This window comes from Mya arenaria, chromosome 15 (assembly GCF_026914265.1).
Source record: "Mya arenaria isolate MELC-2E11 chromosome 15, ASM2691426v1".
NCBI lineage: Eukaryota > Metazoa > Mollusca > Bivalvia > Myida > Myidae > Mya > Mya arenaria.
In genome coordinates, this window is record NC_069136.1 from 41,866,986 (window position 1) to 41,872,985 (window position 6,000).

Here is a 6,000-nt window from a genome sequence, read left to right on the forward strand (position 1 = left end):
TATTCATAAATACCCATTAGTAGTTACGTTAAGCAAAATCAACAATCTGTGAGGTCTTTTTTGAGATGTCAATGTTTTAAACGTTTTTTCGGGCAAAAGGTTGAGCTTTCACGTTACTGCATGTACAAAACATTAGAATAAAAACATTCGTCACAGTATTTATGCAATGTAGCAAGATCCCTTACGTTCGAGTTCCTGTTCTAGATTATTTTTATTTACATAGGCAACGCAGCGCAAAGCAAAATTAATGACAATGGTTTTAACAGTTTAATGATTGAATGCTATTGAAGTAATCTCGTTCAGTGCCTTGGGCCCTGCCTTGCGACTTATCACAGAGTTTATACTATATTTGACTACTAAGCCTGTAGCTGTAGTTTTCATTTAGGATGGAAACCACTGCAAATAATCATCGAAGCAATGTTGGTTAAGGCGGAAAATTGCAAAACCTCTCCCCCAGCACCCCCTTCCCCAAACACACACATGTTTAACATTTTGAATATGTTTTTAAACCAAATTGATGAATAATGGCCTTTATCGACTAGTTCCATCAGGATGCATTTTTTCTCCCTTGCAGAATTGCCGGAGTCATGGTTCATCCGGATGCTTTGAATGTTGCGATGGAAGTTAATGCAATTTTCACGGGTGTAGTGATAATGGTAAGTGTTCATTCCACATTTTCCACTTACGTTTATTTACCACAAGTCTTATTTCTGAATATGACGGTTCCGGCGAAAAGGTGATATTATTATTTTGCATAGTTGATTTTTAAGAAATTTAGATTTTTTGTATTTTATAAGTAATAATTTATGCCAAATGCACTACCTTCTTTGCTTTTCAATTGATGTTTTGTATTTGTGCAAATGTTCTCGTTCATCGTCTGAAGGGTATATCTTACACGTAATTTGACGATAACATTTGAAAATACGCATAAGACTGTCCCAGAGGTAGCAGGGAATGCTAAACAAGACTGTAGAGTTTTAACATGTTGCTAACAATATAAGAATAAAAAAGAAAAATCCTCCTCCTTTAAAACAGGTTTTGGAAAATAAACTTTCATAAGTTATGAACCATCTTCCAGTCCAACCCTATAATTTGATATTGTATATATGACCTTGCATACTTCTTTTTTTAAATAAAAAATAAATATGTTTAAACCAAAACAGGTGTGTTTGATCAATCTTGTTGGATCCACTATGACTGTCATTACCAGAGTAGATGGTGAGATCATGTCTGTCTCATGTTCACTGGAATAACATCTATACGTTATGTACGCTGATTTTTTGATTGATTACAGGTCTGGTTGGAATTTCTCAGAGAGGTCCTTTCTGTTTCGAATGTCGCCACATCGGGGCAGGCGACGTATGTGAAACTGTGCAGTTATGTTCCGTGAATGAGGTAATTTAACCCTTGCAAACTGCATTAAAACTCCTAATGGGAAACGATGGAGTCCTTGAATTATTAAGTAAGAAGCAAACATGATAACTATGTTGAAAGGCAATGTGTAGTATATAACTGAAAAATCGTTCAAATCTCGTGTTCGGTAATTTTATCAAATGGACATCCATACTCGATTGTCGATTATTAGGACGTAATTGAACGTGTATTTCAGTACCAAATAAACATAACTGTTATTCTAATCCCATGTTTATACAAAATTATTCTTCTCCTTTTCAAATTTTAAAGAACAAACTAAATGGTATAATGATAAATTTAAAAGATGAATACTTGTTATAAATTAATTATAATGTCATTTCCAAACAAATAATTGTAATCACATGCTTTTTATGGTTTCTGATTGAATTCATAATGTTCGATGAAAATCGGTTATTAGATGGTGATATTTGATTTTCGCCGATGTTCGGCATTTATCGATCATTGCGCAATCAATATTGTTAATAACCTTTTTATCTCCATTGTAAAAAAAAACAGAATAAAACTCACGTCTTATTTATTGTCTCTTACAGTATTTCTGTCCACTTTAAATGGCAATGAAAATGGTCGTCAATTATTCTGTTTATTGCAACGTTCAGGTTCGTGAAAGAAAAAAAAGTAATTATCTTTTCCAGGCATGCATGGTTGAAGAATACAAGTGGGGCGAAAATGACAGACACTACATCCAGGGATGTACTGACGCTCAGTTGTGTATAATGTCCCAAGGTCTTCCAGAATATAACATGTTAAATAAGTATACCTTACGTGACCTGCCCGTGTTAATTTCTCATATATCCATTAGGGGTAATTTTATACTTTCACACAGTGACAGTACGGATTTTACCATTTGGCATCATACTGTCATAGCATGCGCATCTAAAACTATGCATTTTTAGTTTCCCGCGTGTGAGGTGGAAAACACTTATTAAATATGTTGAGATTCTGTTACTTCAGATGTTTGCAACCTTTTCAAACGAAGAAATTACAGAATAAATTGATTAAACCAGAAAGTTGTGAATTTGTGAAAGGACTTACTTATGGTGTAATTGCGTTCGTTATCCTAAAATAAATATCGCATGGCATCCCGTGTGAAAGAACATATCGTAATGTCCACATCCGGGTGAATACTATATCTCACATGTTGACAACATGACCGTTCCAAGGAGGTACCTAACAATCCTTGATAAACATATCTAGTCTTTATATATAGTATGTATGCATTGTGCTGTTTGTGGAATTTTGTGTTGTTCTTCCATGTTTCTTGTTTGTGATTTTATGTTCTATGTCTTTGGCGTTTACCCAGTGTCATTAATATGTATGCAAAAAGCTACAGGAACAAGCTCAAAAACAAAAAGTTTAAACATAAAATCGGGTTTATGTTCAATACATTGCGACTGAGCTTGTTTCTGTAGCATTTCACATATACATATGTATAATATTTCACCACTCAACTTGTGTCTAAGTGTGAATTAAAACTAAGTTGTATTCATTCAAAACAGTGCAATAATATGCAGTTATTTAATTTTACAGCATTAATATCTACCTTTCCGTTGTCCGTGACACATTGTTTTTGTCTGATATGCAATTGATGTAATAACTTATGCAGAGAAAGGTTACCAGCTTAGATCAGACACATGTGAATAATATTGTTCAACTCTTTATATTTCTCGTTGTCTTTAATCAAGTCAGTCTTTATCTGTAAATACATTTTCATAAAAAAAACATTCGAATAGCTCGGATATAAAAAGATCCTTATGCTGTACTTGATATGAGAATTGTAAATGTTTATATGTGTATTTTGCATCCGCGTGTTGCTTAATGAACCTGTATTCAAAATAAAATATTCATCTATAAGTATATTCTTAGCTTACAATGTGCGGGCTCGGTCAGTTTCAACTTTGAATCATTGTTCGGGCAATGCAGTGACCCATTAAACGCGCAGCTAGGCAGATAATGTAGAGAAATGTGCCCGTCTGACCGTTCCGTTGTGCAACACATTTCTGCGACTCACGCCCTAATTTCTCGTAACTTTCTAATCTAAACAGGCTTTAGTAGCTTATTTCACTTACTAGCCAAAATACACAAATGTAATGTCGATGGTGAAAAAATGTTTATTGTGATTATCATAAACATCATTCCTATTTAAAGCCCTCTAAAAATGATAAAAGTTATAGGGAAACGTTAATAGTGAGATCAGCTTAATCCTGTTTTAAGGGACTTAAGACGTTTTGAGAAATTGGGGCCGAATAACATACTGTATTCCTAAGAATTTGGGCAGTAGTGATATATACCAGAAATAACAAAATGGATGAACCGTGCAAAAAAGAAAGGATTATGTCGGTATGCGATCACTTTTGTACTTTTCTGCACTTTAAACTGAATCAGACAGGGTCAGTATCATTCCCTTTGTTTTGTTCTAGCTCTGCAGTAGTACAAGAAAACGAGCAGTTGCTGAGCTAGACAGAGATTGGAGGAATGTGCCGGGCTGCTCTCATTGTTGTACAACAGATTTCTGCAACTCAAATTTCACAGCTTCCAGCATCAGCCCAGAAATAATTGGTAAGAATTGTTAATATCCATCAGACATTTCAGCAAAGTATTACCAACATATAACATGGACTATTGGATATATCAGTTCCTGTTGTTGCTATTACAGGTTATGACACTGCCAATATATCTAACAATGAATTATACAAAAAAATGAAGTGCACCATGGGAGTATTTGTTAATATCGAATCAAATCAAAACATTTGAGTAGCCTATCAATTACCAAAATATAACATGGAACAGGTTATGAAACTACCAATATATCTAACAATGAATTGTACAAAAATGAATGGCATCATGGGAGTATTTGTTAACACCGAATCAAATCAAAACATTAAAGTAAACTTTTATTGAAGTTTAAGTACAACAATTATCTTAAGAGTCATCAAATCATTATTTTAAAGATTCATTTAAATCTAACGATTTATGTTGCAGGTTGAAGGCTGTTCGACATCACAACAGATTTTGTGAGCTTAAACATGTTTATTAAACAGACTGAATATGTACGCATTCATTTTAATAAACAACACAATTAAGAACACCACATTTATCGCCTCAATAGATTCGTGATTCTAGCCACTGGCCCTCGATTGACCGATGATGTGTATGCTATACCACCGGCCGTTTTTGCGACGTGTATCGGCTGTATGCCGGTGCATCAGTATGCGTGGTTCGTAAAACCATAATGGCGACAATGTCTACCAATATGGTGTCTGACTGTGCTTTATGTCTAGGGTCGGACATGATGAAAATAACAAAGCAGCACAGAGCCAGTTATATTTTCAAACCGAAGAACTTCTCGATCTACTTACAGCATATATATTTGTTAAGAGGTTGTAAACCGTACATATACAACCGAGTTCGTTAGAATAAAAATGGCGAACTTGCTCCGATTGGATGACAATCATCGTTGACAATAGTTTGTGAAATTCGTACTATCTAGTGACGTTGTCTTTCGTTTAGTTTGATTGGCCGTAAGCATCGTGGCTTGAAACGGGCGCTAAGTTACCTCTTGGGCTAATTGACTTGTCCATGTAGTGTTATTTTTCAAATAACCTTCTCGTTAAAAAGTACGGATGTGAATCACAACCCGCCTAATCGGCAAGATAGGTCACCTACCAAAATTACATTAAGTATTAGAGTAACTATGAAGTACGTATTAGCTGGGAACAATGGCATCCCAGCCGGTAGATAGAATTGATCTCATAACGTGACCTTAGCATATAAGCTCACGAAAGAAATGCACAAAACGCCTTCCCGATTGCTCTCCAAATTGTCTTAACTTGAAATTTATTATGGCTAACTAACTTATTGCTAAGATAATATCTACTGACGGAATTCAGGACAGACGGACAGGGCGATAGCTTTATGCCTCGGTTCTGGGTAAATTTAAGGCACCCATGTCCCGAACACAGTGGTTCCAAAGTATTTCATTATAGGAGGAAATAATATATTGATAAATTGTGACCACGGGTATTTTTCTTAAATTTGTTACTAGTTGTAAACCTGACATTCACCATATCAATGCACTTCCATTCATAACGTCCAACAGTCTGTCAAGTTAAATCATTGCGACTGCAGGAATACAATGGCTCCGTTAAGCATACATCAACACTCGTCTGTTTTTTCAGGCGAAAAAGTGGTAGAATCATAAAATTGTTGTACGACAACGACGCCAAGCCTTTGACAAATATAAATCTTTCTTGGTAAACAAGAGCTGTCACAGAGACAGCGTGCTCGACTTTTTTACCGCCTTTGATCCGAAACCGAAGTCAAATAACAAAGAGCCCTTATTTGAAATACATGCTGGATAAACTGACTTAGTTAGGTAAGCAGTTTTTTATGATTTGAAGTTATTGAATAAAGTTTCAATGCAATTTATCAAGTACAAATGTAGTTGCTGATTTATTGAACTATACACCCAAAACTTGAACCTGAATTCCTAAGTCGAATAATAAACGTAAAGGGTAGCAATTTGCCTTATATGCAAAATAGAGTTTTGTTCCTGCAAAACGTTGGATA